Source organism: Babylonia areolata, chromosome 18 (assembly GCF_041734735.1).
Source record: "Babylonia areolata isolate BAREFJ2019XMU chromosome 18, ASM4173473v1, whole genome shotgun sequence".
In the NCBI taxonomy this organism is placed as follows: domain Eukaryota; kingdom Metazoa; phylum Mollusca; class Gastropoda; order Neogastropoda; family Buccinidae; genus Babylonia; species Babylonia areolata.
The window spans coordinates 39,798,171-39,806,590 of record NC_134893.1 but is presented as its reverse complement, the minus strand read 5'-3'; the positions used below and the strand labels follow the sequence as shown (position 1 = coordinate 39,806,590).

General features: G+C 40.4%; 1 protein-coding gene across 1 annotated transcript in view; it reads left to right on the top strand.

Moving 5' to 3' along the window:
* Positions 1–5,020: 5,020 nt before the first annotated feature.
* LOC143292766 (uncharacterized) overlaps positions 5,021–8,420 on the top strand; it is a 65,458-nt gene continuing 62,058 nt past the window's right edge. The window contains exon 1 of the mRNA XM_076603316.1: positions 5,021–5,386. The gene's annotated coding sequence lies outside the window, so the exon portion shown is untranslated. The remainder of the gene's footprint in view (positions 5,387–8,420) is intronic.

Genomic DNA, 8,420 nt, shown 5'->3' with positions numbered 1-8,420 from the left:
ACACACACACACACACACTGACACGCACGCACGCACGTACACACACACTCACACACACACACACACACACACACACACACACACACACACACACACACCTGTATTGTTACTGACTTACACTCAACCAAATATGCAAATCCATATATGCTACACCGCATCTGCTAGACAGATGCCTGACCAGCAGCATAACACAATGCTCTTAGTCAGGCCTTAAGTGCGTACATTCATACAGATTTGTGTACCTATCAGAGGGGGGGTTCTTCAACATCTTGCCAGAGGGCAACTCTTTTGTTGCCATGGGTTCTTTTTCAGTGCGCCAAGTATGTGATGCACATGGGACCTCGGTTTATCGTCTCATCCGAATGACTAGATGCTCAGTTTGATTTTTCCAGTCAAACTTGGGAGAAAGGGCAAGAGCAGGGATCGTACCCTGACGGACCCTCACGGACAGTGTTGGCAGATGAGCGTCCCATTCTTCCATCTTCCTTCCTGATGCCGTGATATACAGTGAACTGTGGCTATACCGGCCACTCTGGGGACTGATAAACTTTAGGGTGTCGGTATATCCGATTACTGCTACAGCCGCCACATCGGGAATAGCGGCGACTTTTGGTTTCATGGACACTTTTCCGGAGTATCTGGATGTAATGGATTTATCCGATGCTCTCAGACAGTATTGGCACTGCGTGCATATGCATGTTGTGTATTGTTGCGGATATAACCAACTATTTCCTATGCTCTCTGTGGTGTGTTTGGTGCGTGCTAAACATTTCTCATGAATCATGTCTGTGGAGTGTCATATATAGGCTACTTAATATTGGGCCTACATACATTTTGTAAATTTCTGTGTCTATGCGTGCAAAGTTTCAATGCAATGGGTTTTTTCAGTGATGGTTGTGATCCAGAGAGACAGACACACAGTATTATGAAGGGACGTGTAGAGCAGCTTTGTCACGTAATCTCAAACCTACATGGAGTTCGATAGCAGCATTGCCATTAATCTCATCCTTGTTCATCATCTACCATGGAAGGAAAAAAATGTCCCCCGATTCTGTAACCTTTCGTGCCTTGCTCAAATGGTGACCTGTTTCATTTCCCTCTCCAGGTCCATTTCTGTGGTAAGTTCCTCTCAAAGACTGCAGTGTCAGCTAAGATCCATGGTGACTGTCGTTGGAAGGACATGCTGGTTGTCCAGAGGAAACACAAATTCAGTCTGGTCCACGATTAAGTGATTATATCATTGTCAGTAGCACAGAGAGAGAGAGAGACAGAGAGAGAGACAGACAGACAGACGATCAGCAGTGAACTTGCAACTAATTTGACATGGGAGTGCACGAAGCCAACGGTTTGTCTTCTTTCGTGTATGAAAAGACAACATTCAGACCAACGAAAACAAAGAAGAGAGAGAGAATACGGATACGGATAATGAATTTATTCAAGTGAGAGACAGACAGACAGAGGCAGAGAAAAACAAAAATGAAAACATGCATGGTGTTGTATTGTCATCAGGAGAGGCGAAGCTTTATCATTGGTATCCTGTATATGTTAAAAAAGAACAAACATTATCACCTGAACTTAACATTGACAACCCACAGATATACCCACACAATGTGTCTTGTGCGGTCTGTGCCTGGACTCGTTTGATAGATGCTCATGCATGGCCAGGGATCACATATTATTTATAACTCCTTGTGAATTGCTACACACTGAGACTGCAAGGACTGAAGGAGCCAGAGCGATACTGTCTTTGGAATGGATAGCATGGGGATAACTGGGAGTGGAATAGCAAATAAAAATTTCACCGTTGAAGCCAAACAGCTTTTGAAAGTATTGTGCATTTTAGTTTGTAAGAAAGCATACCACTTTCATGCACACGAGAAATGTCTTCATAGCTTTCAACTGAGCTGAGTTGCAACATTCAACTTCTTTCTTCCTTTTTTTTTAATTTTATTATTATTATTTTTTTAATACAGTCACTGGGAGGAATGTTGTATTACCCCTTGGTGGTTAAAAATAAACTAGACAAATGTAATTTATTCTTCCTAAGCTGTAATAGGTGTAAAATGCTATATTTCCCCTTCGTGGTTAAAAAAAAAAACAAACCTAGACAAATCTAATTCATTGTTCCTAAGCAGTAATAGGTGTAAAATGCTATATTTCCTCTTCGTGGTTTAGAAAACAAAAATAGACAAATCGAATTCATTCTTCCTAACCTGTAATAGGAGTCACTGCGTTTTGAACCACCAGTTCCAACAGGTAATCACATAGATCGGGACGTGGACAGGGATGGATTGACTGAGGGACTGGGATGGGGAGCTAGAGGGTGGTGTGTCAGTTTGCTTCTATTCCACGCGTAGCAGCCGGACGTGGCTATCAGGAGTGGTGCTGATGGAGGCTGCTTTATCCACACTGATGGTGTTCCAGTCCCTGATGGTGTGCAGTAAAAATGAGACGCGTCGGTATTCTGTACTGCACTGCATCAGAACGAACTGCACGCCATAACTGTCCTCCTTGGCACCGCTAAGGAGTGATGGCCTAAAGGTAACGCGTCCGCCTAGGAAGCGAGAGAATCTGAGCGCGCTGGTTCGAATCACGACTCAGCCGCCGATATTTTCTCCCCCTCCACTAGACCTTGAGTGGTGGTCTGGACGCTAGTCATTCGGATGAGACGATAAACCGAGGTCCCGTGTGCAGCATGCACTTAGCGCACGTAAAAGAACCCACGGCAACAAAAGGGTTGTTTCTGGCAAAATTCTGTAGAAAACATCACCTGCGATAGGAAAAACAAATAAAACTGCACGCAGGAAAAAACACAAAAAACGGGTGGTGCTGTAGTGCAGCGACGCACTCTCCCTGGGGAGAGCAGCCCGAATTTCACACACAGAAATCGGTCGGTTGTGATAAAAAGAACTTGAATACAAATACAAGTACAAATACGTTGTACTGAGGACTGAGGCAGTGAACTTGTGGCGCTGTAGTGTAGCGACGCGCTCTCCCTGTGGAGAGCAGCCCGAATTTCACACGGAGAAATCGGTTGGAGTGATAAAAAGAAATACAAATACAAGTACAAATACGTTGTAGGACTGAGGCTGAACTTATGCTTCAAACTGTCTTGACCACAGTAGATCTTTTGAGACATCAGTGGTAAACCTTGCTTTCTTTCTTCAGTCCTGAAAGGTAAGCCACCCATGTGGCCATCATGTATTTGCATTTCAAGTATGACAGTATTATCATGGTACCTGAACACATTATGGCTGTGCACTTTTGATCTTTCGTAATATTTTGTTGATGGTAATTGTTTTCAATATTTTTTTATTTTTTGATACCACTGACAAGTTGCTTTTTTGTAAAGACCGTGGTTGACATTTCTATTGAATGTACATGTTTTCTGCCTTACGGCTGTTTCTTGAATCATTAAAAAGGTGCTGTACACATGGTCTTATTTATTTATTCTGTATCTACTGATGATTAAAGTATTTCGCAAAAAGAATGATATTATTGAATATGGCTTCACCTGTTTTTGTCAGTTATATCGTCAATTCTAAGAGTACTAGTTCTATGTTTAACTTCACTTTGAGTAGTTTTCACATTTAACTTCAGCTTTTGTCACCGTCGAACATTCTATAGTTCCCTCCTTACCATCTGAGAAAACGTGCAAAACCACGACTGATAATGTTGTACAGGTTGTAGGGTTTTGTTGTTGTTGTTGTTGTTGTTAACAGAAATTACATATATCACACAAGTTTCACGTCACAATACTCATTTTCTTCAGATTTAAAAAAAAACAGAAATCACATATATCACATACGTTTCATATCACAATACCCATTTTCTTCAGAATTTTTGGTATAAACAAAAATGTTAGAACAGATTCTAATTTGAAACAATGTAAGTTTTGTTTCTTGTCCTTTGATTTGTTTCATGGTGATTTCACAATTAATGATAACCTAAATTTTGCTCTCATTTTTCAAATTAAATCATTTGTTATTTAAAAACTTGTTAAATGAGTAGTATGCCAAAATACACTTAAGAGTTTTTCTCAGTAAATTTTCTTAACTATGGATAATATTTGTAGTGCTTTGATTGCAGACTGATGAATATTATGCGTGATTAAGTAACTTTTTGTCGAACACGTATCAATCCCACATACACTTGATGATTTGCACGCATGTTGTATTTCACGTGAAACACGTATAGTTGAGAAATCACCCATTGTTATCAGCAACATCCCCAACAATACATTAGTTTTTTTATTTTTTAGTTTGTTTTTTTATTGTCCATTGTTTGAAGTGGATTGTGTTGATTGTTACCAAGTTGTCATGGTCAGAGTGTTTCCATACGTGACTCGTATGTTTCTTTCAACCCTGTTTGTTTTGTAAAGTTCACCTTCATCCCAATAAGCATGTATACAAAATTCATTACTTTTCCTCTTGGACCATCCAGACCAAATGGATTATTTTCTGAGCAAGATTTACAAGAAGGGTTTCTTCCACTTTGGTGTTCCGGTGTGTAGTTTCCCAAACCCATGTTAATTATAAAATTTTTATTTTTAAATTAAAAAAAGAAAAGAAAAAAAAAAAGAAAGAAAAAAAAGTATATACATGTATTTTTCCGCTTGGAATATTATTCATCCATTTGTACTGTTATGTATCGAGTATTTTCTTAATCTTACGTGGTTTATTATCCCAAACGAATTCGTAGAACAGTCTCTATAATTGTTTCACTGACTTTGTCCAGAAGGTTTGGGAGAAAAATCCATAAGTAAAAAAGTTTTGAAATTATGAGGGATATAAGAATGGCAAATCTATCGAGGTGTGTCCATATACGCTTTTATCAAATCTTGAATAAGTTCTTTGCTTCCGTTTAGGTGCCTTTATTCAATAAACGTAACAGTTCTTGTTCCTTCAGAGTATGCGTTATTAACATTCTGCAGTTGTGGACTACAATAAGCACCCAAACGGAACCGGAAACTTTGAAACCTGCCCAACATGCATTTCAAATCACATGCTTCCGCTAGAGCATTGACAAAGGGTGTGCGACAGACAGGACAGTGATTTCAATCGTGTTTGTATCAGTGAGACAACGTAACGTGGGATACAATCTTGCAGATACGAATTTTCGCTGAAAACAGTCCTCTGTGGTGTAAGCGGTTTAAACTGCAATTTGAAAGCAAATTTGAAACCAAGGGTGACTTTTCTTTTTTTTTTTTTTTTTTTTTTTGTGTGTGCTTGATTTGGCATCCTTCAGCACTGTGTACGACAGATCCACAATGCAACAGTGAATCACGTGATAGAATATATTTTGCTTTGAGAAGACGCCATCTTTACGCAGAGAGGACCCTCGCAAAAGAACAATACCGGTTTGCTGGTTCAGCAAAGGAGCAAAGGTAAAAAAATACTAATTGTATGATGCTGTCGAATAGTACTAAAGCCAATGAACTGCATTTCACTTTGTGTACAGCGATGTGTATACTTGAATTTTCAATGTATTTTCAAGAAATGTTGGCATGTGTTTCCTAATATTCACAAGGTTGTGCAATACAAAGGAAAAAAGATAGGTCCAGGTTCATTCCCTCTGACAGTAATCTGTAGTCGACCAGTTGCTTACAGGATAAACTGTAAGTCCATACATACAAAAGGATGAGTGTTCATAGCTGATTCTTATTTGGGGCTGATAATGTTAGAGGAAATCTGTCGATCCGAATCAAGTCACCATCTGTTGAAGAAACTTCAGACGGCAATAACTGCAATTCTTCCTCGGTACTTTCCCGTTTACAAGACAGAAATACTTGTAAATTGCTTCATTATATTGTAATATATACTTCCCTCCACTCAGACTGACCTCCTTTGCGTCATTCGAGAGGGGAGGAGTATTTATTACAATGTTAAACAAATTTACAACCCATTCCGTCTTCGGAAGGAAACAGTGGAAAGAACGCAGGGGAAGAGATGCGGATATTGCCTGAAGATATGAATTTTAAGGAAGATTCGGTGCCTGTAAAAATTAGTAATCCTGAGTGGTGTTATGTTAGTCTGGCTATAATAATACAATATGAAATAATTGCGAATCTGTATGTTGATTTAATATTTATATGTCGTGTAAAGTGTGTGATATCTACTTAAAATTTAACCAGCTTTAGAACATGCAGATCTGCCATCTACTAGCCCTTAGTAACTAGTTTCTACTACTACTACTACTAGTGTGTTGTGAGAGCAGAGTGCTCTGCTGTCCTTGCGAATACTAGAATACAATGAAATAGCTACATTTAACAACACATACACACTGAAGTTCTTCAATCAACAGGCATGAGATTTTTCCGACTATAGTCGGATTTCCGACCAAAAATTGGCTCTAGAGACCATTTTTGAGATTTGTGTAAATCCATTGAGAAAATTGAGGGGGGGGGGGGGGGGTGTTGTCAAACGTTGCACAATCATTGTCCTACCAGTAGATAAGACAGACCCACAGTGTTTGCCAAAATGTCCTATGTTTGGATAAGTGAACCAATTGAGAAGTGTTCCGTTGCTCCTCTGTCATCATTCAGCTTATCCATATTCAGTCGTGACTTCTGCTCACAGGCTTCATGACTTGCAAAGATACCTGATTTCGTCGATTGTCGTCAATCATTGACAAAATGAGAAAACTCAAAAGGAAAAGATTTTTGTAGCAGAGATCGATAAAGGAGTGAAAAATAAGTGGAACTGCACCTGGCAAGATGAGACCGTGAATTGAACAAAAAATAACTTTACGGGTAGGCGACGTCATCCACAAAATCAAATCCTCGGGCAAGGCCAAGTGTGATTGGTGTCAGATTGTATGGGTGCAACTCTTCAGTCTGGGCATGGAAACCTGTTTTCAGATTGACATCAAAAACGGACCATCCGTTTTCAGAAGAAAAAAAAGAAGAAAAAAGCTGATGGGCTGTTCTATATCATTTGCCGATGACCTGTCAAAAATGAAAATGGAATGCTTGTTTGAAAGCGTCATTTGTTGACCCCTTGAGAGGCAATCCAGTGACTTGTTAAGTACCAAAATCAAAGTCAGGTTTCCTAAGGTGGATTGAAGTTGTCAAATCACTTGGGGCTATGGGAACATCTGCTTGACCCTCTCTTCATTCAGCAAAAGCTGCAAAGGTTTGCCACATTATGCTCAAGAAACATTGATGTGATTGAAACAGAAACTTTGTAGCAATTGATGTCAGTGCTGTTTTTTTTTTTTTTTTTTTTTTTTTAACACTGGGCACAGACAGTTCATGGCAAGTCACTTTATTTAGATCTGAGATCTGTAGGCAGATTTCCAAAGGTACACACCATGCACAGAGACGCAGAGCTGAATTGAATGCGTGTGTGTGCCACATGCACGCACGCGTGTGCGCGCACGAACACACACACACACACACACACACACACACCCATTCACACTCTTACTTTGGAGGAAAAAAAATCACATGAAATTTGAATGCACACACGTATACACATACTTTTTTTTTTCCCCCTCTCTCTCTCTCACCTTCACGCTCGCACATGTGCACACATATGAGCGGTCACACAGAGCTTAATAATGCGCACATGCACACACACGCACACAGAGTTAAATTGAAAAAAACAACACACACACAGAATTGTATTTAATTTTATAGCAATGCATATATGCACACATACAAAGTTGCACTTTTTCCTCCCACCTTCCCCCCTCTCTGTCTCATCTGTCCGTCCCTCTTCCTCTTTCTGTCTTTCTCTGTCTCTCTCTCACACAGACACACAGTCGTATTGAAAACACTAACCTCACACACACACACACACACACACACACACACGCACGCATGCGCGCGCACGGAGAGAGATCTGTTGAACTTGAAAGCAATGCATACACATCCACAAATACAACTTTTCTTCCCACCTTCCCCACTCTCTCCAATGACTGTGGTGACTTTGGCATTGAGCCAAGACAGTGACCACTGGTTCTAGCTAAAAATCCCTGACTGCTGAAAGTGGTATGACCAGTCACATACCCACCCCTCCATCCAGTCATTTCCTTCCTCAACCAACACACATGCTTGTCAGTGTAACAGACTACAGTTGTTGAGACCAGATCAGTTATATTGGTATTGTGCAAACTTGTGTGCTGGGTACATTTTCCTTGAAAACAACACGCACGCACACACACACACACACACACACACACACACACACACACAGAGTGCATGTACATGGCACACATACAAACTTTTACTCTTTCCTCCCATGTTCCACCTGCCCCCCCCTCCCCCAACCCCCCCTTCTCAATGTCTTTGTCCTTCTCTGTCCGTCTCGCTCTCTTTCTCACATACACAGAGTTGCATTGGAAACACACACACTCACACATGTGCGCGCGCACATACACACACACACACACACACACACACACACACACGCATGCAT